The sequence below is a fragment of the Heloderma suspectum genome, chromosome 5, assembly GCF_057233095.1.
Source record: "Heloderma suspectum isolate Gila_16-S chromosome 5, 16-S_ref, whole genome shotgun sequence".
Taxonomy (NCBI): Eukaryota; Metazoa; Chordata; class Lepidosauria; order Squamata; family Helodermatidae; genus Heloderma; species Heloderma suspectum.
In genome coordinates, this window is record NC_139462.1 from 22,876,723 (window position 1) to 22,901,746 (window position 25,024).

Consider the following 25,024-nt stretch of genomic DNA (forward strand, 5'->3'; position numbering starts at 1 on the left):
CTGCTGTATAAAACTTAAACATTATGAAGTTAGAAATGACGTTGACCCTCCTATAATCCACCAACAGTCAACCCCACGTGCACCTACCTAGGAGTATGCTCCATCTAACATATGTTTTGAGTCACCATGCATAGGATGTGCTGCACTCATTTCAATACTCATCCTAGCCCCAGTACTCTTTTGGAATAATGAGCAGAACCAAGTCTGATTGACAGCAGATTCTTACCAGCCATTAAGCTCTGAAATGACCACTTGAGTTAGTGTGAGTGACCTACCTTCCCTTGAGTTTCCCCTGTGTTCACTCAGGAATAAGGGCATAACTAATTTAAATATGTTTAAATATGATCAAACATTATACAAACCATGTTCAACAACCAAAATATGGCTTATTTCCTCTCTCTTCTCCAGTATAGTCCTGAGGTAGCTGCCTCCTCCTCCTTGACACCATACCATAGGCAAAACCGAACATATACTCCCCTCTAGGAACAAGTGTCTGCATTTTTCATGGAACAGACAATCTCAGAAGGTGGTGGACTCTCCTTCATTAGAGGTTTCTAAGCAGAGGTGAAATGGCCAACTTTTGGGGGTGCTGTAATAGAGGATTTCCTCTATCATCAGGGGGCTGGACTAAATGACCTTTAAGGTCATTCCAACTCTATGGTCTTGATACCTTTCCCTTTTAAATCTTTATCCCTTGAGAAATATTTTGGGAATCCCCTTAAAATATTTTCCTTATGTGAGTTGCTGGACTTGTTGTTCAATTCACACTCCCCAGGTGCCTAGAAATTAGAGGCTGCACTCCTATATCCATTATCTGTAAGCCCCATTGATCAATACTATGCATGTCTACTTGTGAGAAGACATGCATAGGATTGCCCTGTAAATCTCTCTGTGTGGGGCAGATACATCTTGCCTCTAGTGCACATGCATCCACTGTGATGTTAAGCATGCTATTGAAATTTTATATCTATATCTATATCTATATTTTACTATACACACACACATACACACACATATATATATATATATATATATCGTTTTGTTTTATTTTATTATATAAAATAATATAAAATATTAATAAAATGTTAATAAAATAATATAAAAATGTTAAAGATATATATATCTTTAAAAAAAATTTCATTTTTTTAAAAAAATATTTGTCTTGTTACACACACTTCCATATGAGTGGGACTCTGTTTTTAACCTGCAGTGAATAGAGGACCAGGCACAGGCTACTCCAGAACAATCAGAAAGCTAGACACAAAAAGGGAAAAGAGACTATGGAAAGACAAGACTGTCCAGTGGTGGTGACCTGCAAGGTCTGTGCCATGTTTGTTTTCTTGCCTGAGAACAACATGGCCTACACGTGCAACAAGTGCAAGCTGATCACGCTGCTGGAAGAAAAAGTAAGAGGACTGGAGCGGCAAGTGTCGACCCTCCAGGGAATAAGAGAACACGAAGAGTTCTCGGACAGAACAGTGGAACTACAGCAGCAAAGTGAAGTACAGGAGTTAGAAGAGCAACAGCAAGCTGAGGCAGAAGAGGAAACTGCTGAGGTGAGGAAAAATGAAATAGAGGATTCTCCTTGGAAAAGGGTGACAGTTTAGAGCAGAAGAACTAGAAGACACTCGGCACCAGTGGAGGCAGTGGGACTAGGGAAGCGTTTCCAGGTACTTGAGGATAAGACTGGAGGACAACCTGCAGAGGAAGAATTACAGGGGAACCTCATGAGAGCGAGCAAGAGGCTGAAAGTCAGCCAAGTAGAAGTGATAAAACCAAGGCCTACAACAACAGGAAGAGTAGAGTAGTAGTAGTGGGAGACTCCTTGCTGCATATGATTGAAACCCAAGTATGTCGTGAAGACCCATGGACTCACCAGGTATGCTGTCTCCCGGGAGGTGGGATTAGAGATGTGTCTGAAAGGTTGCCTGCACTCATAAAGCCCATTGACAGGTATCCCTTTGTTCTCATCCATGTAAGAACAAATGATACCGCCAAACAGAGGTACAAAGAAATCGTATCAGACTTTGAAGCTTTGGGAAGGAAACTGAAGAACTTTGGGGCCCAGATAGTTTTCTCATCCATCCTTCCAGTAGTTAGAAGAGGGATAGAAAGGGAAAGAAAAATACTCTGGGTGAATAACTGGCTATGAAGGTGGTGCTGACGAGAGAGATTTGGATTCTGGGACCATGAGCTATACTTCCTGGGAGATGGGCTGTTGGCAAGCGATGAGTTGCACCTCACAAAGGCTGGGAAGAATGTGTTTGGCCACAGCATGAAGAACTTTATCAGGGGGGCTTTAAACTGAATCCTATGGGGAAGGGAGACATAAAGCTGGGGGTAACAATTGATAAAGGCTCATGCACCACAATGGAGAAAACAGCTGTTAATAGCACCCAATAACAGTCTTTACAAACATGTAGGAAGAAAGCCAGACCATGAAGCACATAGTCTTCGATGTCTATATACTAATGCCAAGAGTATGGGAAACAAACAGAGCAAACTTGAACTCTTAATACAGGAGGGAAATTATGACTTGATAGGTGTAACTGAGACTTGGTGGGATGACTCTCATGATTGGAATACAGTAATTTAAGGATACAACTTGTTCAAAAAGAACAGGAGGAACAGAAAGGGAGGTGGGGTTGCACTGTATGTGAAAAATACATATTTCTGCACAGAAATACAGGAGGATGAGCTTGGTAGCCCCATCGAGAGCATCGGGGTTAAAATAAATGGAGCAAAGAATAAAAGGAACATAGTGGTCAGAGTCTACTACCGGCCACCCAATCAAGGAGAAGACGAGGATGAAACTTTTGAAAAGCAAACAGCCAATGTTTCAAGGAAGCATGATGTAGTAGTAATGGGGGACTTCAATTTCCCCAATATTTGTTGGGAGACAGACTCTGCAAAACATGGCCCCCCCAGGAAATTCCTGACTTGTGTGGTGGATAACTTCCTCCTACAAAAGTACAGGAAGGAACTAGAGGATTGGCTATCCTTGACTTGATCCTAACCAACAGAGATGACTTAGCGGGTAAAGTAGCAGTTACAGGAACTCTGGGGGAAAGCGACCATGTTATACTTCAGTTCACGGTTCTAAAGGAAGCAAAAGCCGAGTGTAGCCAAACCCATACCCTGGATTTTAGGAAAGCTGATTTTAATAAACTCAGAACAATTATCAGTAAGGTCCCATGGCACGTGACTCTAATGAGAAAAGGAGTCCAAGATGGGCTGAGTTTTTAAAAAAGAAAATTCTCAAGGCACAATTACAAAGAATTCCAACAAGAAGAAAAGGTGGAAGACAACAGAAGAAGCCACTGTGGCTTCACAAAAAGCTTAGAGATGACCTGAAAACAAAAAATGACACATATAGGAAGTGGAGAGAAGACCAAGCAACAAAGGAAGAGTACAGGCAGGTAGCACAGAATTGCAGGGATGGTGTCAGGAAGGCTAAAGCTGAGAATGAGCTAAGGTTAGCGAGGGATGCTAAAAGCAACAAAAAAGCTTTCTTCAGCTACGTGCATAGTAAAAGACAGAGGAAAGAAATGGTGATTCAGCTATTAAATAAGGATGGGAAAATTTGCGTCCCTGCTTTAGCCGTGATGGGCTATGTAAAATATAAAGCCTATCACAGGCCAGTGTAGGGACACAAATGGCGGCCACTACGACGGCCGTCATTTGCAGCCGCAGCAGCCTGGCAGTGGCCACCACCAGAGCCGCAGCCAGGTAGACTCTGTTTCGCGGGGCTTTCGTGGGGTGGTGGGGCAGGGGGCTCCATTCCGCCATGGATTTCGGGGGGGGGGAGAATTCACTGGAATTCTGTAGCGGAATTCTCTAACATCCCTAGACAAATCTGATCTCATTTTTTGATCCAGTAATCATTTTTTGATCCAGTAAATCATGGAGGACGGGGGAAGTGCCAGATGACTGGAGGAGGGCTAATGTTGTCCCTATCTTCAAAAAGGGTAAAAACGAGGAACCTGGGAACTACAGACCAGTCAGTCTGACATCAATCCCAGGGAAAAATCTGGAGCAGATGATAAAGCAATCCATCTGGAAGCACCTTGAAAACAATGCCGTGATTACTCGAAGCCAACATGGATTTGTCAAAAACAAGTCCTGCCAGATGAATCTGATCTCATTTTTTGATCAAGTAACCTCCCTTGTGGACCGTGGGAATGCTGCAGACATCATATACCTCGACTTCAGCAAAGCTTTCGACAAAGTGCCCCATGATCTCCTGATGAGCAAACGAGCTCAAAGTGGGCTAGATGAAACAACGATCCGGTGGATCCACAGTTGGCTACAGAATCGGACTCAAAGAGTGCTTATCAATGGGACCTTCTCAAACTGGGGAGAGGTAACGAGCGGGGTACCGCAGGGCTCAGTCCTGGGCCCAGTGCTCTTCAACATTTTTATGAATGACTTGGAGGAGGAGGTGCAGGTCAGCTGATAAAATTTGCAGCTGACACAAAATTGGGCGGGATAGCTAATACTTTGGAAGACAGAAACAAAATTCAAAGTGATCTGGATAGACTGGAGCGCTGGGCAGAAAACAGCAGAATGACATTTAATAGGGATAAATGCCAAGTTCTGCACCTAGGAAAAAGAAACCAAATGCATAGTTACAAGATGGGGGATACATGGCTCAACAACACTACAAGCAAGAAGGATCTTGGAATTGTTTTAGATCACAAGCTGAATATGAGCCAACAATGTGATGTGGCTGCAAAAAAGGCAAATGCTATTTTTGGGTGCATTACTAGAAGCATAGCTTCGAAATCCCAGGTAGTACTAGTTGCCCTCTACTCAGCACTGGTTAGGCCTCATCTGGAGTACTGTGCCCAGTTCTAGGCACCGCACTTTAAGAAGGATGCAGGCAAGCTGGAGAGGGTTCAGAGGAGGGCAACAAGGATGATCAGGGGACTGGAAACAAAGCCCTAAGAAGAGAGACTGAAAGAACTGGGCATGTTTAGCCTTGAGAAGACTGAGGGGAGATATGATAGCGCTCTTCAGGTACTTGAAAGGTAGTCACAGAGAGGAAGGCCAGGATCTCTTCTTGATCATCCCAGAATGCAGGACACAGAATAGTGGGCTCAAGTTACAGGAAGCCAGATTCCATCTGAACATCAGGAAAAACTTCCTGAGTGTTAGAGCAATAAGACAGTGGAACCAATTACCTAGGGATGTAGTGGGCTCTCCCAGACTGGAGGTATTCAAGATGAGGCTGGACAGCCATCTGTCAGGGATGCTCTGACTTGGATTCCTGCATTGAGCAGGGATTTGGACTCGATGGTCTTGTAGGCTCCTTCCAACCTTACTATTCTATGAAATTCTTCAGATCAAAAACAATTTCTGTGGAACTGCTTTGGTGGGTGTCATGGAAGGCTTACAGGACAACCAGTCTGGAAGCTAGACAAGAACTTCATTGTCTCTGTATAGGAGCTATCCGCACCTTGGATAGCTCCTGTAGAGTTCCGACTGTTTCTGACTGAAACTCAGAGCGGATTCACCAGCAGCATTGGAGCCACCAGCCTCTACTTGTGTGAGCAATTATTTTTGAGGAAATAGCAGGCTCTGTACTATCTTAATTGAACCTATGTATCTTAGATGCTGGAGAATCAAACATCAGATTCATTATTGTTGGTGGGGGAAGCGTGTGAAACTGTGATGTGTGAAAGTATCCAAGATCTGCAGAGCATTGCCATGTTATTCTTACATATGAATCCTTCATGCTATCCATACTTGGCCTAGATGTGACAATCATCATCTCTCTGTCATTACTCAGTTGCCTGGGGCTTGCAAAAAGCTGCTAACAGGCTGGCCCTACATCAAACAATTTTAAGAGACCATGAACATTTCAAATTGCTCTGGAGGCCATTCCAATCCATTGGGATGGCACTTGTAGAAGAAATGTCTTGGCTTCAGTTTTTTGGTTCATCAAATTAGCCAGAGGAACAGTGGAAAGAAGCGAAGGCAAGAAAAGTGTAACAGGTCCTAGACTGGCTTCCTCTGCTTATTTTCCTTGATTATATGACCATTACCAACCTAAAGAGATGACTGTCAGGATCTCAGCTGACAGAAACACGGGAGACTTCTTCAGTAGAGGAGGATTTGGATAGGGATGGTGGAGAATTCCGCCATGGACTCCAATGAGACCAGATTCTTTAGAATCCAACCCCCTGGAGTCCGTGGTGGAACAGAAGACTTACCCCCACCGCTGCGCAGAATCCTCTTCAGCCGGATCCTCCAGCTTGGATTGCTAGTGATACAGCCGCCATGCCATATCGCTGGCTGAAGGGGACATACTGTGGCCACAAATGGCGTCTGGGACTGTAAATGGCTGCATTTACCTTAAACTAAGGCCTTTATGGCTGCAAATGGCATCCCGGGCGCCATTTGCAGCCACAGTACGTCACATCCCCTTCAGCCAGTGATACGGCATGGTGGCCATATCACTGGCCCTTCGGAGCCGGCCCACGGCTCCACGGAATCACCATGGAGCAGAGCCAGCCAGCAAGGATTCCAGGGGGGAAGAATGGATCACCTCCTCCCCCTAGCGGACCCCCAGCGGAAGGCAAGGTAAGCGTTCCGCCCATCCCTAGATTTGGATTCCCCTATGCAAGCCCAACCCCCACAGAAAACATGGGGCAACCTAAGAAGTCCTTTTCAATGGATGCCTCACCTGAGGTCCCAAAGAACCCCCTTGACCTCTTCTGAAGCCCTTCTGGGGTTCCTGAATCTCCTCCCGGTGGCAATGGACCAAGCGGGGCACACACAGCCATCACTGGAGCCAGAAGGCCCTTTCACCCAGGGTTTCAGGAGGAAGTGTTTAATCTGGAATAAATGTCTACTCATGATGAGGAAGACCCAACATAGCCAGTGAAGAAGCAGACCCAGCCGCAACTGGCAAATCAGGGACAGCAAGTATATAAGCCCTCAGTCTTCTCTCAGACCTTTGCTGGGTGAATGGCTCTCACTGAGCTTTTTGCTCCAGCTGCAAATGATCTATGAGTCTTCAGAAGAGCATTCATCTTACTGATCCTGGCATTGCTCTTCCGTATCCTTAGCACTCTCCAGCTCACATATGAACATGTGTTTGCTTGCACCACATCTGTTCAGTGAAGACAGTTCACACATTTGGTTAAGCGTTATCAAATGTTGAGAAGAGATGGGGCAAAGTTTTAGCCATCTGGGACTCTGATGGCAGAAGGATTTGGGGACAGGCCGGGGTTTCTGAATCTCTTTTCTTGTTGATGGGCAACTTCGGCGGCGGGCAGGGATTCTAACCTCACATATACACTGAGGTGACTGAACTGACTGCAGCTCTCCAGGAAACAGATCCTGAGGTCTTGGTTGATAATGCAATGAAAACTGCAATGTGGGTAGGCAGCAGCAGTGAAAAAAACAGATCTTTTGTTGGAGGTTATTACGAAAGGGATTGAAAATAAAGCAACCAGTATTTAAAAAAAAAAAAAGGATACTGTAGAGTTGAAAAAGTACAGAAAGGGGCAACTAAAATGATCAAAGGGCTGGAGTAACTCCCCTATGAGGAACAGTTAAAACATCTGGGATTGTTTAGTTTAGCAAAACAGTGGGATAAGGGAGAAATGATAGAGGTGCACAAAAGGTGTGGAGAAAGTGCACAGGGAGACATTTTTCTTCCTCTCTCATAATACTAGAACCTGGGATCATCCCATGAAGCTGATTGGTGGGAGATTCAGGACAGATAAAAGGAAGGACTTCTTCACCCAGCGCAGAGTTAAACTATGGAATTCACTTCCACAAGATGTAGTGATGGGAACCAAATTGGATGGCTTTAAAGGGGGAATGGACAAATCTCTAGGGGAGAAGGCTGTCAATGGCTACTAGTCCTGATGGCTATATACTACCTCCATTATCAAAGGGAGTAATGCCTGTGTACAGCAGTTTCTGGGAAACATGGTTGGGAGGGTACTGTTCCACTCATGTCCTGCTTGTGGGTTTCCCATGTGTAGCTGGTTGGCCACCGTGTGAAGAGAATGCTGGGCTAGATGGACCATTGGTCTGGTCCAGCATGGCTCTTCTTATATTCTTAAGAAAGACACCTATACACAACAAATATGGAATGTTCTTCCACAAGATGTGGTGAAGGTGGTAGCCACTGGCTTAGATTGCTTTAAAAGGAGATTAGACAAACTGATGAACAATACATCTATCAATTGACTATTAGTTATGGATCATAAATGGAAGCTCCAGGTTCAGAGAGAGTGTAGCTCTGAATACCAGTTGCTGGCTGATGGACAGGGAGAGTTTATTGCCCTCATGCCCTGCTGATGTATTTCCCAGGGGCTGACCACTGTTGGAAAAACGATGCTGGACTAAATGGACAACTGGTACATAGGAACATAGGAAGCTGCCTTATACTGAGTGAGGCCCTTGGTCCATCTAGCCCAGTATTGTCGACACTGACTGACACTGACCCCAGGGTTTTAGGCAGGAGTTTTTCCAGCCCTACCTGGCGATGCCGCAGATTAAACCTGGGACCTTCTGCTTGGAACACATGTGTTCTATCACCAAGTCACAAGTACATTGAGAAATGAATGGTATGGTTGTTTCTGCTCCCATTTGTACCTCATTCATCCCTCATTTGTACCATTCGGGGATGGGATGGTTGTCATTCTTCAGCAGCACCAATTATGATTTTGGTGGCCACTCCTGGTTGCCACCATGTTCTCAGAATGCCCTGGATATCATTCCAGGCCGTTTGGGCAGTGGGGAGGAATTGATGATTACCAATCATAATCTACAGATATTCCCCCAGGATTCCCCAACCACTTAGGGATTTTATTATATTTAGCAGTATATAAATATCACAAATAAATAAACAAACAAACAAAAGCTGACTTGAATAGGAACAGAGGAAGACCATTGGCCCCATCTAGCCCAGTGAAATAGGAAGGCTATTGGTCAATCTAGCTCAGTATTGTTGACACTGACTGGCAGCAAAGGCTCTCCAGGATTTCTGGCAGGATTCTTTCTTAGCCCTATCTGGAGATACCAGGGATTGAACCTAGGATCTTCTTCATGCAAAACAGGTACTCTACCACTGAGCTATGGCCTTTCCCCAAGAAGGAGGACAGTTCTTCTGTTCACACATTCCCACACTACTCTGAAATCTTTCCATTTACTTCTGTTCCTGGTTCAACCTTTTGGTGGCCACTTACAGATCACCAAAAAAGAAGGGATACATCACCAAAAACAAGGACAGAAGAAGACACCGATCTGTATTAAAAAAAATAATTCTAATGTACATGGATAGATGCAACATTAGAAATAATTACTGGAATTTAAATAGAAATACAACACATCTCACCATAATGGGAAGACTGTGACCAGGGAAAATCTGCTGTCCAGGTGTTCATTATTGATGGACAATATAAAGGCCCTATGGTTCTTGATCTTTAAATTGTACTTAGACTAGACAGCACTTCAAATTGAGGACATGAGCCCAGGCCTTCTGTTTTGGTTTCAGACTCTGATTCAGATTTGGAGATAGAGTTAGAAGTCCAGCAGAGACACGGTGTACAGGAGGAAATGCCCGAAATCTCCCCAGGAGCAAGCGAAGAACCTTCCCAGGGGCTTATCAAGGAGTAGGGCCAGGCGCAGAGACTGTCCTCCCCCCTCCCCATGAGATCCCGGGTTCTGTCAGAGGGGGAGGGAACTTTGGGATTGACAATGCCTCAACTAACTGCCCAGTTAAGCAGGCAGAGTTGAGAGGAGGAGGTGGGAGGCTTCACACCAGATTGGCTGCCCATCAGAGGTTGAGTTGGGAGGATCTTCCCTGAAGACAGGAGCTCAGAAAAAGTCAGCTGAACACTGGTGGGAAACCAGTCCCGAATTGAAAAGGCAACTAACTTGCTTTCACTAGCTCTCTTACCAAAAGATTTACCTTGCAAATTAGGTCTAGGGGGCAGCTCTAAGTGTTTGTAAATCACTTCAGACGTGAAGAGATGCTATTAGCTGAATAAAGAGTTTGTGGGTTGCACATTGAGTCTCTGCTGCCTCGTTACTCAGTAGGAGGGCTTAGCATCTGGGACAGGACTGTCCTTTCTAAAGCATGGCCACCCTATCCATCCAGCAGAGTGGCCAGATCTGTGACCTATGGAATCCTACCCTATGGTGGGGATCCTGTCTGCGTTCTGCCAGCTAGAAGGCATTCAGGAAGGACCTCAAGTGGGATCCAGCTCATTTGCTTGAAGTACAATAAAACTAATTTGGGGGTCCAGTGTGTAGCCGCCTCTGAACCACAGCTGCATCATGACTTTCTCCACAATGTTTCCTTCTTCTGGACCTTGGGTGTGTGGGTGGAGTTAAGCACTTTAATCACATTGGTATCTCAGTAATCTGCCCTGAACTGGATTTCTTACAATAGAAGACGGTTAGTCTCAGCAGACGTACAGAAGGAAACTCTCAAACCTATTAGTTCTGAATCACATCTGTTTATTTGTGTCAGCAGGAATTACGGGTCTGTTGGAAACTGACATTTTTTCAGCTCCATGTCAGATTAGCACAAGACCATATGTTTATATTGATTCTGGCATGAACCAATACTCAGGTGATGACTCTATGCAAAAATAAATAAATTAATACCTTCACTGGAAAGGAGTATAAATTCCCACAATGCTGCAACATCAAGCCTTGAATGAAATGAGTTCTCCAATGCAGAAAATGATGGCATGGTCACACAGTCTTTAGCCATGATAGGCTATGTAAATATATACATAACCTATCACGGCTAAAGACATGGACGCAAATGGCAGCTGCTACACCGGCCACCATTTGCATCCCCGGCAAGCCGTGATAGGCTACATAAGTATCTACGTAGCCTATCACGGCTCAGAGCAGGGACGCAAATGGCGTAGCTGCCGCCATTTGCATCCGTGTCTTTAGCCGTGATAGGCTACGTAGATATTTACGTAGCCTATCACGGCAAAAGATGAGGGCACAAATGGCAGCCACCATAGCCGCCGCCATTTGTGTCCGTGTCTTTAGCCATGATAGGTTACGTATATATTTACATAGCCTATCATGGCTAAAGACACGGACGCAAATGGTGGCAGCTACGGCAGACGCCATTTGCATCCCTGTGCAGCCCAGCGGCCAGATGGCCGGCTGCAGGCAGCCCCGGCTGGCAGCTCCACGGAGTCGCCATGGAGCGGAGCCAGCTGGGGAGGATTCCAGGGGGAGGGACGGAGCGCCTCCCCCCCACCGCGGATTGCCCGGCGCGGAGCCAGGTAAGAGTTTCGTACATACCTAGTAGAATCCCTGTCCAAATGTCTGGAGATAGTGAGCGGCTGGATGGGGAGGAATAAGCTGAAGCTGAACCCTGACAAGACCAAGGTAGTTTTGGTGGGAGACAAGAGGAGTTTGGGGGATGTTGACCTGGTATTGAATGGGATACGGCTACCCTTGAAAGACCAGGTCCGCAGCCTGCAGGTCATTTTAGACTCCTAGCTGTCCATGGAGGCTCAGGTGTCAGCCGTGAGCCAGACAGCATTGTACCAACTCAGTCTGATACGGAAGCTGCGCCCCTACCTTCCCGACCATCTGCTCCCATTGGTAGTACATGCTTTGGCCTCCTCTCGTCTAGACTACTGGAATGTGCTCTATGTGGGGTTACCCTTGAAGACTGTTCAGAAGCTGCAGCTGGTGCAGAACACAGCAGCTCATCTGATTAAGGCAGCCACTGGTGCGATCACATTAGTCCGGTGCTGAAGGAGTTGCACTGGTTACCAGTTGTTTTCCGGGCCAAATTCAAGGTGTTGGTTTTGACCTTTAAAACCCCTTTTTTTCCCGGCCCAGCCTATCTCAAGGAGCACCTCCAGCAACACCAGACAGGCCGCTCAACAAGATCAGCCTCAGGTAGCCTTCTCTCTGTCCCATCAGCCAGGACAGCTAGGCTGGTGAGGACGAGGGAGAGGGCCTTCTCTGTGGTGGCCCCCACTCTGTGGAACTCCCTCCATAGGGAACTCTGCCATGCCCCCTCTTTAATGAGCTTCCGCCACGCATTAAAAAACGTGGTTGTTCAGGCAAGCATTTGGGGTGGGTTAGGGTATTTTTAGAAATACGATGTTTTAATTATTGTTTTAAACTGTTGCATTATTGTACATCGCCCAGACTGGCCGGGTGACTGGCCAGATGGGCGATTAAGAAAGTAAGTAAGTAAGTAAGTAAGTAAGTAAATAAAAAGCAGTGAGGGCCAGCAGAGCACTCCAGCACTCAGAGGTGCAGGGAGGCATCAATTATACTAAATGGAGGGTGTCAAAATGCCCCTCCCATTTGATACACCACACCAAGATTGGCACCAGCAGTGCCAGCTGTAGGTGTTTGAAGGCCCTTGGGCAAGGCACCCTCAATGGGCCCCTGCCTCATTAGTCTACCTTCTCACCACTATTGTCACCAGCTGCTATTGCCCCTCCTCCTCCTCTTTCTCATCATTGTTAACACTTCTTGCTTGACAAGCAGAGAGCCTGCAAGCAAATTAGGCAGTGGCATCTCCTGCTCCTCTTTCTTATTACCACCCTTGTCTGGGCTGGAGCACAAGGCAGGTGAACAAGCAGATTGCAATGGTGAAGAGGAGGAAGAACTCCTAGGGGCTTTTATCAGAGGGCCCCTGCTGGGAAGTGGGCCCTCGGCAGATGCCTGATCATGCCAACCCTTGATGCCAGCCTTGGGTTCCAATTAGAAGATTAACTGAGAGCCAGTGTGGTGTAGTGGCTAGAATGTTGGACTGGGAGTCAGGAGATCCATGTTCTAGTCCCCACTTGGCCATGGAAGCTCACTGGGTGACTTTGGTCCAGTCACAGACTCTCAGCCCAACCTACCTCACAGGGTTGTTGTTGTTTATTTATTTATTTATTATTTATTCATTTCATTTCTATACTGCCCAATAGCCGAAGCTCTCTGGGCGGTTCACAAAAATTAAAACCAAACAACACACAATAAAACAATTTAAAATATATTGTGAGGATAAAATGGATGAGGAGGAGGATTATGCACGCTACCATGAGTTCCTTAAGGAGGAAAAAAGGTGGGATATAAATGTAATAAATAAATAAACGTCATATTTCCAAGAAGTGGGGGGGTTGGAGCCGAACCATGGAATCACAAAGATGAAGTCCTCAGTGCCAAACTATGAGTGTTTGGAAGCAATCAATGCATTTCCTACAGTAAGCTCAGATATTTCAGGTGAGTTCATGTCAAATGAGATCTTTTGTACTTTGTGTCTGCCAGTTGTGAAGCTTTATGTAGCATAGTGTTAGACTTTGATCATGCAAACCTGCTTTTTTATCATACAACTCTTTTAAGATGGGTGTGATGGTTTGCTCTGCAGAAAAAATATTTATATTTTTTATAATATATAGCTCAGCCATAGGAATTCCAGTGGAACAGAAACAGGGTTTCTCACCCTGGAACCTATTCCCTATGCCAAGACTCCACCCTCATACAAGTTAAGTTAACAGGAAGTACTTTTTGAGCATGTGCAATGTGCTTACGCCTTAGCGCCTTTCCCTCAACACAAGGTGATCCCATTAGGACTGTTAACAGATCCAAGGATTTTTAGTTGATTAAGCAAGGCATCAACATATTAAAACTGTGTCCAACTCTGGGCGCTACCATTTTAGAAGAATATTGAGACACTAGAATGTGTCCAGAGGATGGCAACGAAGATAACAAGCAGACCAACTTCTATGGGAAAAGATTAAAGGAGTTGGGTATGTTTAGCCAGAAGAAGAGTTGATAAAGAGGTGACATAATAGCCATCTTCAGATATCTGAAGGGCTATCAGATAGAAGAAGAAAATGACCTCTTGCTCCAGGACCCAAACTAGTTTGAATAACAAAGAACTGGGATTTTTGACTTCACATTAAGAATTTCCTGGTGGTACAGAAGGATTGTACCATCCAAGAGGAGGCAAGATGAGTTCCAACACCTATGATGGGGTACAATTGGTCCTGGATGGGTTTGTAATGTCTAGGGCTGTGCAGGAACCCCCTGATCTGACTCGGAAGCCACTTCATGGCGTTGGCAGCGGCCCCAATTCAGCTCGGCCTGATTCAGGGGGGCCCTGGCTCAACTCGGCCCTGAACCCGAAGCGGGATTCGGAGGACCAAACCCCGCTTCAGATCCCCCCTGACACCCCTGTGAAAACCCCCAGCTCCTTACTTTGCCGCCGCCTCCCCCCCTCCTCCATCGCCACCGCCTTCGCCTCTGTTGCCACTGCTGCCACCTCCATTGCTGCCTTCTTCTTGCCGCAGCCGCTGCTGCTGCTGCCTTCTCCTCCTCCTCCACTGCCATCATTGCTGCTGCCACCTCCTGAGGCCTGGACATGTGCTGGCTCTTATTGCAGGGAGTTGCCATAAATGGAGGAGGAGGTAGCAACGGCGGAGAAGGCGGAGAAGGTGGTAGTGGCAGAACTGGCAGCAGCAGCAATGTCGGCAGTGGAGGTGGCGACAGCGGAGGTGAGGACTTGGAGGTGCCGGCGCGGCTGCGCCAGGAGCGCCCAAGCTCCAAAGCGCACCGAGTGCTTCAGACAGCCCCCGACCCGCTCTGGGTTGCTTCATGCCACCTCCAGTTTGCCTCGGAAGGGTCTGAAAGTGACCCGAAGCAGCCCGCTTCAACTCAGGCTTTGGGCCTCTGGTAATCCAAAGGTTTGTGTTGCGGTGTCGTCAAGAAGCAGATAACACTAAACGCTGTCCGTCCTTTCCATCTTCTAGGAAGGGGGAAAACCCTGAACAGGTGTTTGGAGCCTGGACCACCTTGCTCCCATTTTTGATAGCAATCTGTTTTTCTTTTCATTCAAATGGGGAAAGTGTACATTTTGGTACACATCTTTTGAAAGTGTGCACTGAAATGCACACTCCCCCCCCCCATAGACTAAAGTGTGAAAATGCAGTTTCTCATTTGTTTGGGGAAAGTGTGCATTTTAAAGTGCACATTTTGCAAATGTGTTCTAAAGGTTAGGAATGTGTGAACTTTTTCCAAAAACTGTGATTGCATTCAGGGTTGCAAACATGGCAAATCTGAGTTAAAAACAAATCAAAATGAAATTCTCGTAGGTCTGTGTCTGTGGCATGGGAGGTGAGAAGGAAGGGAGGATGGCTGAAAATTGGGAGAAGACACCTTCAGTCACGTTCATTTTGGGGCATGTTGTCCCCTTCCTGGTGAGGGCAGTGCATCCTGAAAGGTGGGTTAAAAAATCTTTAAATAAACAATAAAAGAGAATTAATAGTGGGCATAGCTCAGTGGCAGAGCACCTGCTTTGCATGCAGAAGATCCCAGGTATCAATCCAGGTAGGGCTGGAAAAATTCCCACCTGAAATCTTGGAGAGCTGCTGCCAGTCAGTGTCAACAGTACCAGGCTAGATTAACTATTTTACAAAATTGGTCTTGTAGGGAGCAATTCTATCAGGAGGTGACTGCCTATCCAATGCAGGGTGGGCAGAGCACAGAGGGGATCTTCTCCTCCATGCTCTGGCCACCCTGCATTCACAGCAAGATGGCCGATTTCAGCTGTCTAGCTGCGGGACCTCGGAGCAGGGCAGGGGGGAGGCCTGACGACACACTGGAAGTGTCATACCAGCACTTCCACACTCCTTGCCCCTAGTAACACCCCCCTTTGTCCCAGTCTGCACTGCTCATCCAAGTGCAGAGCCCGGGAACAATCCTTGCTGCCTACAAGAGGGCGGGGACAAGGGCACGGAGGTGTTTTTCCGGGAAATGACCTTGGAGCACAGGCTCTGAGGTCTGTTCCCGGAAACTGAACAATCCTATGACCATGGAGCCACTGTCTAGCCTCCATAGGATTGTGCCCTAAAGAACTACTTAAATGTGAAGATCTTTGGAGCAAGTTCTCCATTTGCTTTTTGATTGTTTGAGGAACTCTGAGACTGGGGGTTCTTGAGCAGGCATGTCACAAAGGAAAGCACAAATCTCTCTTAAAGTTGAGTTGAGTTTAACTAGTCTAGTTTAACTGCACAACACCCTCTTCAGAATGTTGCTTGCTCTGCTCTAACCCCACTTCTGATTTAGCTCCAGCAAATCTCACAAGATCTGGACAATAGGTACATAGAAACATTGAAATAAGTTGCCAGAAATATTCTCAAGCACCAACAATTTAGCCTCACCACCACCCCCGGCTAATGGTAATGGGGTTGCAGCCCTTTGGTCAGCTCCCTACGTCTCTTGGCCTGGACAATGTGTACTCCCCACCCCCACCCCCCAATGCTTGGGCTTTGGATATCTTTACAACCAAAGTGGTACTCTGAGAGGAGCCATTTGAATCCTACATAACAAATACGTGGCAATTGCACATTCAGTGCATTACAGCTTGATTGCCTGGGAAACCTCAAATTCAAAGACTCCGTCTCTACCTTGTCCCTTTTTTAGGCATATGTTTTGCTGAGCCTCGTGTGGCGCAGAGTGGTAGGCGGCAGTATTGCAACCGAAACTCTCCCCACGACCTGAGTTCGATCCCAGCGGAAGCCGGGTCTCAGGTAGCCGGCTCAGGTCGACTCAGCCTTCCATCCTTCCGAGGTCAGTAAAATGAGTACCCAGCTTGCTGGGGGAAAGGCAGTCAGACTGGGGAAGGCAATGGCAAACCACCCCGCTGTAGTCTGCCATGAAAACGCCAGCACAAGCGGCGTCCCTCTAGGAGTCAGCAATGACTCGGTGCTTGCACAGGAGGAACCTTTCCTTTCCTTTGCTGTATAGCCATGAAGCTGAAAAGAGCTACTTGGAACTGGCAGCATTTTCCACAGGCAGCCTGCCTATCCAATATGCCAGTGGTTGTGGCAAATCCTTTCGCAATGCTTTAATTTTACAGACTTGGCCAGCATAAGCCCCCACTGGGCATTGCATCTCATTTCCAAGACCTTCCCTTGAGCATGCAGTGCTAATGAGTGAAGTAGTATGGAAGGTAATAGGAGTGTGCAGATATAGGGATGATCACAGCAGTTTGCTGTGTTTCCCCCCAATAAATTAAAATAATAATACATTTCATTGTATACTGGCAAAAATAAATTCAGGCTCTACAGGACCATGGCTAAAATTAGAATTGTTAGTATTTGGCTAAGGGTATCATCATTATCATCATTGCCTTTCATAACTAAGTGTGTCCTCACCCCAAACCATCCCACGCTGACCACTACTGCAGCAAAACTGGGCCAGCCAGAAATAATTTTTATTTATGCATTTAGGGCACAATCCCATGGCTGCTAGTCAGCAGCTAGATGGCCATAGGATTGGTCAGTTTCTGGGAACCAACCTTGGAGCCTGAGCTCCGAGGTTGGTTCCTGGAGAATCTAATATTCCTTGGTACTAATATCCCTTGGTAGGACATCCCCCAACAGTGCATTTTAATGGTGATTTAGCAGGGACTGGGGTGCAAAATGTTTCTGAGTTTTTAAGAGGCCAGCTTGAAAAAAGGGAGAGAGAGAAACCTGGGTATGTCAACAAACAGATCCTGCACTTGCTGGTGTGTTCTGCTTTCTCCTTTATCTCTACTTTCTTCCAGGCAGTGCTTAGTAGAGGTGGCAAGACTCAAGCTTATCTAGAAATCCTAGTCTCTGGGTGCTTCCAGACAGGTGACTTCTAACATTAACTCATCTTTCCTCTACCACTGTTAAATACAAGCAGAATTGCAACTGACATTTCACACTAACAGGGATATTCAGCTATATTCTGTCGACATTAGTGGACATGACATAATTGTGTAGGTGGGGGCAGTACAATTCACTTTGACCAGCCATTAAAAAAAGCCAATATTGCCCTGATCTAACTTTATTTTTCCAATTATTTAATTAATTCACGTTGCAGCATTTATTTATTAAAGCATGCTTGCTCAATTTTCATCATGACTCGTAAATAATGTTTGAAAATTGTGCTCTGTTTTTAGTTCAGATTTTTAATTAAAAAAACAAACATTATTAAAATGTGGGAAAGCAGTGGGATTTTTAAATAATTTATTTAGTTACAGCAATATTGTTTTTTCATTGTTGTTGTTGCTGTTCAGTCATTAAGTTGTGTCCGACTCTTCGTGACCCCATGGACCATAGCACGCCAGGCCTTCCTGTCCTCCATTCTCTCCCAGAGTGTGCTCAAGTTCATATTCATTGCATCCGTGATGCTATCTAGCCATCTCATCCTCTGCCGTCCCCTTCTCCTTTTGCCTTCAGTCTTTCCCAGCATCAGGCTCTTTTCCAGGGAGTTTTCTCTTCGCATTAGGTGGCCAAAATATTGGAGCTTCAGCTTCAGTATCTGTCCTTCCAGCGAGCAGTCAGGGTTGATTTCCTTTAGGATGGACTGATTTGACTTCCTTGCAGTCCAGGGGACTCGTCAGAGTCTTCTCCAGCACCACAGTTCAAAAGCATCGATTCTTCAGCACTCAGCCTTCCTTATAGTCCAGCTCTCACAGCCATACATTACTACTGGGAAAACCATAGCTTTGATTATATGGACCTTTGTCAGCAAGGTGATGTCTCTGCTTCTTACTATGCTGTCTACGTTTGCCAGAGCTTTCCTCCTTAGGAGCAAGCGTCTTTTAATTTCATGGCTACAGTCACCGTCTGCAGTGATCTTGGAGCCCAAGAAAATAACATCTGTCTCTGCTTCCATTTCTTCCCCTTCTATATGCCAGGAAGTGATGGGGCCACATGCCATGATCTTCGTTTTTTTAATGCTGAGTTTCAAACCAGCTTTTGCACTCTCCACTTTCACCCTCAACAACAGCTTCTTTAGATACTCTTCGCTTTCTGCCATTAGGGTGGTATCGTCTGCATATCTGAGGTTGTTGATAATTCTCCTGGCAATCTTAATTCCTGTTGCAGAACCCAGAGTCAGAGAGACCACGGAGTGAAGGAAAAAGAGATTCTTTATTTAACACGCGGGCTTAAGGATGGAATCATTTCCAAAGAGCCAGAAGCCCCGAAATACATCAGCACATTGTTTTTATAGACATTGTGACACATATGAAACAGCTCCTCCTCCCCCTCCCGTGTGGGGTTGCCGTCCTTAACATTTCTTCTCCTAGCACCATTGTTTATAATACAAGAACTGGGTTATAGGGTAGCCATGATAAGGAGAGAACAGAAGAGAACAGCAGAGAACAAAATATACAATTGTATGACCTTTGACAAGACAAGGAATTCCTGTGTCTCGTCAGCTTACAACAATATATTCAAGGGAGAAAGAGCTCAGCAAGAACATGAAGCATGAGACTGCATGAGGCTACTTAGTCTGACCCTCGATATGGCTGCTACATTCCCCCCTTAAATGCATAATTTTATTACAATTATAGCATTTCTGATAACCATACAAAGCTTTTTGTGACATACATATGACTTAGCCTCTTGTTGGACTGTTAGAGCGTAGAGGGCAGCAGTTTTACTAGCCGACATAAAACAGATTGGTTAAACAGCGCATAAGACAAGGAACGCAGAGACATAACAGAACTTTTATGAACAACACTGGTAGAATTAGGATGAACAATGCTTCAAGCCAGCTAAGATCTGGAAGCCAAGGGGTTAACTAATTTAGCTAATTGTTTTGTCTTATTGTTTTGTTAGCTACTATATTGTGCAGCTTGTTGATCTGTTTATCTACAGCATTGCCATTATCAGTTAAGTTAAAACAACAGAGCTTTTGGTATGTCTCACAACTTAAATGATGAAGAAGGAAGAGGTAATCTATACCAGCTCTATTTTCTAGAACTGCACCTCTTAGATCACACAACTCTTTATTTAACAATGACAATGCTCATGAGGTGGCATTTATGCTTTTGGCTAAGCTGCAAGCTAACCGGTTGATCTCCAGACCATCAGCCAAGGCTAAACCTGGAACCCCAACCAGTGACATTGCTAAGGCCAATTTTTCTGAGTCAGAATATAACTGCACATGACTATTACAATTTTTAGTTAGTTGGAGTGCTCGAGGCTGCCGTCGATGGATTTTCTCGGGCCACAGGGGAAGAATTGGCATCAGTTCAATTGGCGGCTGAGGCAACATGGGTGGTTATTAGACAAGTTGGCAGGAATGAATGACCAAGTGCAGGAACCACATGTCTAAAACTATTTATGAGGCAAAAGTATGTGGGCATCATTAAAATATATGTTTTGAATTTCATTATAGTGGAAGGGGGCCAGGGATAGCTTTATATTTTCTGGAAAATTTTTGACAATTAAGCATTCGTGCACACGTAGTATTTGTTTCAGCAACGATGGGGGTACATAGAGTGAACTCTGTAGGGGGTAGGATCTTTGCAACTACACCCCAATTAGCATTTTGGGAATAAGTTAAACTTACACCATAAACTCTTAACATGGTATCTTTTTGAATTTTCCCAGGATGTCTACAGCCAGGTATTAGGCAAGAGCTAATAAGCCTGTTTGCAGGTATACCTCTTGGCAAACAAAAATGTTTTACTCTCGTGATGTTAGCCAGGTGAAGCCAGTAATTATCAGCAAATCACTGGGACAAACTTCTCCTTCCAGAGGCAGACCCCCCTTTTTGCACCTTATTAAGGAAACCCAATGCAACACTACTAGCACTACAACACGCATGTTTGATCTTCTTTGGGATCTGACCGTACGCTGGGCAGCTATTCACCTGGCAAGCTGCAGTAGGGTCTAGTCCCCTTCTTCAATTCTCCAGTTGCAGGTCTGACCATACGCAGGGGGCAGTCTCCCGGTGTGTCCACAGTAAGGTCTAGCCTGAGTCTTCTTACTGCTTTTTCAGAATGATTTTTAAAGGATTTTCAGGATTTCTGTTTATAGTCTACTCTCCCCCTCTCGCTCTCTTGACTCGTGTCCAATGTATCCAGGGTTTAACTCCAGCTGCTTTCATAGCTGCGGGGGTGGAAAGTATGACAGTTTTCAGTCCTCTCCATCTGGGAGTCAAAGGGTTATTTTTCCCTCTTTAACTCATACTTTAACTCTTGGTTGGAAAGGATGAATTTCTGTGATGGGAATGGCTTATTTTCTAAGACAAAGCGACGCTGGGCTTGAAGAACTTTGCTCAGTGTTTGGACTTCTTGTTTAAGGCTAACGTTTGCTTGCTCTTAATGCCACTCCAGTGTCAATTATGAAGTCAATGTCATGGCCCCTCTCAACAAGCTGTCTCCCTCTTCGCCCATTCTGGCCCCTTTGGTTTTCTCTTTTGTATTTGATTTATTTTATTTGGGCATTCATGCCACTAATGTCCATTTTGTCCACACTGGGCACACTGGTTCTTTTTTAAGAATCTTTTGCCTCTGCCGGGTCTTCTTTTTTTCTTCTTTCGTCCACGTCTTCTTGGGCCTCTGGGTCGAGGGGGGTATACTGGCAATAGGCATTTGAAAGACGCTCCAAGTACGCTCTGGGGCCTCGGTGGCACCTTGCAGCACTTTAGACACTTTGGTCATATTAATTGACTTCTTCATACCTGCTTTCATGGCTTTTAACAGCAGGGTTTGATACTGGGTGAGGCACTCTAGCCCCACTTGTATTTTGGGATTCCAGCGGGGGGGGGGGGGTTACTTACAAGGAGACTTTATTGGGTAACTTACAGCACACAGGCGTACTTAATGGTTGGATCAGACAGCTTCTCTGAACCACGAGCTATTGGGCTAAATGGGTTTTATACCATACATGTTACCCATGAGGCAGCACAACACTAGCAAGCATTTTTAGCATAGGCTAGAAGTGTTTGGTTCTCAGGCACAGCTTCCTGTAAACAACTTCGCTTCCCAAAGTGCTTGATAACACTTTTATTCATTAGTATGGGAAGACAAATTTTTTTCTTTCTTTTGCTTTCTTTTTCTTTGCTGATCTGCCTGTATTGCAGATCATGTTTCAAACTTATTACATAAAACTTTCTGCTCCATGCACCAGCCTTGTCTCTTTATTTGTCTTTTTCAAGTTAAACTCACTTACTTAAACCTTTCTGCCTTACACTAGTCCCAATGACACACATTTGGGATAGGCTCTTCTTCTCTTTCTAGTTACATTTTTTTCATCTTAAAGAACTATTACATTATTGTGGCTACTTTATCCCAGGTAATAAGCTCCAGGCACAATCAGCTGCTTTTAATTTACCCTGGGGGCAACTATGGCCACGCTTCTTTTCTACAAATGTTTCTTTTCTTTGCCTCTTGCCTTTTCTTTCTTCTTTTTTTCCCGTCTTTATCTGTCTGCTACTTTCTCTATTCCCTCTTTTCTACTTGCTTCTGTCTTTCTCCTTGTCATCCATTGGGAACCACACTTAGTATTATTTGGAGTTGCAACTAACACTAATCTGCAAATATCACATATATTTCATGATATTTAAGAAATCATAAAATATACACAACAAAATTTTTCTGCAATTTAACACAATGAATGGAAAGCACTTCTAGCACGGTAAGGCACGATGGAGCAGATCCAGCAATTATACTGCTCTCCTGGCATGCTCAGGGCCCATTAAAATCAAGGGACGGGCATACCCACACACACAAAGAGTTCTAGGTCACCATTTTTGCATCGGCAACCCTATGCTGCATGAGTTCTAGCAGAAGGAAATCTAAAAGTCATAGATCAAACTCAGCCTGCTGTACACTGAGCTGACTACAAACACAGACACACGGTCTACAGCGATGAGAGTTCAAGTTTATCAAAAGCTTCACAGCACTGCCCATGGCAAGACTTTGACAATTTAAAATTTTAGTTCATGTGCAGAGTGTCTCTAAAAAGCCCAGATGATGATGGAGGCAAACAGAGAAGGCTCTGGGCAATGAAGATGCGATGTTTCCAGCAAAGGCTCTCCACTTTTGCATCAGTTTAAAAAGGGGAAGTGTGGCCCTACACCCCTTCTGACAGACAAGGGCATTTAACTTTTTAGCAAGGCCTCTGTCTAAACAGAGCAGCACAGCTCAGCTCTCTAGCCGTGACGCTTTAACCTGGGCAACTCCTCTGTAAATTTTTACTTCTGTCAGGTTCTCACAGACATTCTAAAAACTTACTCTTTTTTTTTTTCTTCTAACCTGGTACACGGTTACCTTGACAGAGATCTTCAATGTGGTCTCTCCGCTTCATTCTGCTTTGGGACAGTCTTATGGCATACTTTTCACTCGAAGAGGGGTCTAGCCTGTGCTCTGGGGGCTGATTCTTCACCTTTATTCTCCATTTTGCGCCTTCACCTTCTGGGTCTTCATTTTCAGTTTCCATTTCTTAGGAATTTCATCTCAATTAGGCGAGGTGATGATGTTGCACAACTCAGAACGTTGTGGGCAATTTTCCTGCCCCCCCTCTCTCGGCGCGCTAGGCTAACAGCTACTTCTTCGGCCTTACACTCTCACGCTCCCACGCTTTGTTAAAAGCCTGACTGTCCTGCAACATTTTTCTAATTAACAGCCTCAGATCTTGTTCTTTTTTTTTCTCTCAGCTCGACCTTGAGCTTTTTACTGTTTTCTCTCTCTATTCTGAATCTTTTTTTAAAAAAAAAAAACCCTTTTCCTTCTTTGTTTGACATACATCTCAAGGGGGTGCAAGTCTTGAGCAGTAGACAAGCTCGCCTCCCTTTTTTTGTGAGAACACATCTTTTTAAGGGTCACTGCCGATTTTATTAAATCTTCTGCCCAGCACTTCAGTTCTTCAGTTTCTTTTATTAATGCTGATTGAGGTGTAAGAGGGGAACCTCCCGATCCCGTAGAGATGAAAGTCTCGGCAGACTCCCAGTATCTGGGAGTCGAGGACCATAGCTGAAATCGGTGAATTACTGCCGGTGGGGCTTGAAACTGATGGCGACAGTTCTAAGTCAAAGCAAGGGGCAATGCGTCTGCAGGGGGGATGGCAGGGGCTCAGGAGCCACCGGATCTGGATCTCGACGGGGCGGTCTTACAGTAACATGGGCCCATGGTGGAAGCAGGGCATAAGCAGGTGGAAACGCTGTTAGCTTTGCCAGATCTTCACACGGGGCTTCTAACACTGGTTGTAATTTCTTTTGGGCCAATTTTTCTTTTCTGAGCACCAAAACTTTTGCCTGGGATTCTAGGCATTTCTTTAGCCATGGAGGAGAAGCGCAGACTATGGAATCTCACGAGTTTATGTAGGGAAATTGGTCGGGGTGCCCAGGTCTCCCAACCACAATGGCATATACACGGCTGATTTTGCTGGGCTCTAAAGAGCCTTTAGTAGGCCATCCTACACCAAAAGACGGCCACTCTATTTCACACAAAGTCTGCAACCGTTGAGGATTCATGGGGGGATCCCCATAATCTCTACTAAAACCTTTCTTAAAATTTGCTAGCATACATCCCAAGGGGGTGCAAGGTTTGCTTCCCCCACCACCCATAGCCTCCCTCCTAAATTGAAGACAGACACAATTAGGGAATGGGAATTGGTCAGTGAGTAAGGGGTCTCACTGGCCGACACAAGAGGATTTTATACATCACGCACTTTGCTACTGGCCTGGGCACCTGGACGGTCAACGGTATGCGTCAGAAACCGCAGTAGCCACTCACACAATCATCAATCTCTCCACTGCATCCATATGTCCCTGCCACCCACTTTTCCCACTTTTTACCAGAGCGGAAAGTGGCTTCCCCAGCTTCCTCAGCTTCCTACTGAGTACTGGCATGCTGGGTACTGGCGCCCACTCGGGGGTGTGATCAGGCCCCCCTTCTACCCTCAAGGAGTAGGTTCTTTTTGTATACGTATACCACCAACACTGACCTTCTTCATAAGGCGGGGCCCTCTTTTTTTCTGCCCAGTGGCCTTTCTCCCTAAAGGCGGGGCCCTCTTTTTCCCATATACTTGCCTTTCTCCTGAAGGCTTCCAATGTGGGTCTCAACTCAATTGCAGCTGCGATACAGGCAGGGCTCAAGTTCCTTCCTCCGCTTCCCAAGGTTCTCTTGCCACTCACTGCCGTTCAGGCGGTCCCAGCGCAGGCTTTCTCCCATTTACCCGACAAAAAGGTCGGTGGCGCCAAGAAAGGGAGGCGTGCACTGAGCTCGTCTTCCTGGTGCGGC

The 25,024-nt window shown here is 45.6% G+C and overlaps 1 protein-coding gene across 1 annotated transcript in view; it reads right to left on the reverse strand.

Annotated features, from left to right (window-relative positions):
• The window catches only part of MAPK10 (mitogen-activated protein kinase 10), a 413,215-nt gene extending 390,016 nt beyond the window's left edge, over window positions 1-23,199 (reverse strand). The window contains exon 1 of the mRNA XM_084860214.1: window positions 23,054-23,199. The gene's annotated coding sequence lies outside the window, so the exon portion shown is untranslated. The remainder of the gene's footprint in view (window positions 1-23,053) is intronic.
• Between the last annotated feature and the right edge of the window lie 1,825 nt (window positions 23,200-25,024).